Consider the following 834-nt stretch of genomic DNA (forward strand, 5'->3'; position numbering starts at 1 on the left):
GAGTGAGTGAGAGGCACAGTGAGTGAGTGAGAGGCACAGTGAGTGAGTGAGAGGCACAGTGAGTGAGTGAGAGGCACAGTGAGTGAGTGAGAGGCACAGTGAGTGAGTGAGAGGCACAGTGAGTGAGTGAGAGGCACAGTGAGTGAGAGAGAGGCACAGTGAGTGAGAGAGAGGCACAGTGAGTGAGAGAGAGGCACCGTGAGTGAGAGAGAGGCACCGTGAGTGAGTGAGAGAGAGGCACAGTGAGTGAGTGAGAGAGAGGCACAGTGAGTGAGAGAGAGGCACAGTGAGTGAGAGAGAGGCACAGTGAGAGAGAGAGAGAGAGAGACAGGCAGGCACAGTGAGAGAGAGAGAGACACAGTGAGAGAGAGACACACAGTGAGAGAGAGACACACAGTGAGAGAGAGACACACAGTGAGAGAGAGACACACAGTGAGAGAGAGACACACAGTGAGAGAGAGACACACAGTGAGAGACACACAGTGAGAGAGGAAGAGGGCTTGAGAGAGAGGCACAGGGAGAGGAAGAGGGCTGGAGAGAAAGAGGCACAGTGAGAGAGAGGCACAGTGTGGAAGAGGGCTGGAGAGAAAGAGGCACAGTGAGAGAGAGGCACAGTGTGGAAGAGGGCTGGAGAGACAGACTCGGGGAGGTGCAGGGGACCTGTGGGGTCTTAGCTTGTGAGGGTGTGAGCTGGTGACTTTTGTGAGGGTGTGAGCTGGTGACTTTTGTGAGGGTGTGAGCTGGTGACACTTGTGAGGGGCCCAGCTGGTGACTTTTGTGAGGGGCCCAGCTGGTGACTTTTGTGAGGGGCCCAGCTGGTGTCACTTGTGAGCG

The sequence above is a fragment of the Ascaphus truei genome, chromosome 7 (genome assembly GCF_040206685.1).
Source record: "Ascaphus truei isolate aAscTru1 chromosome 7, aAscTru1.hap1, whole genome shotgun sequence".
NCBI classification, from domain to species: Eukaryota; Metazoa; Chordata; class Amphibia; order Anura; family Ascaphidae; genus Ascaphus; species Ascaphus truei.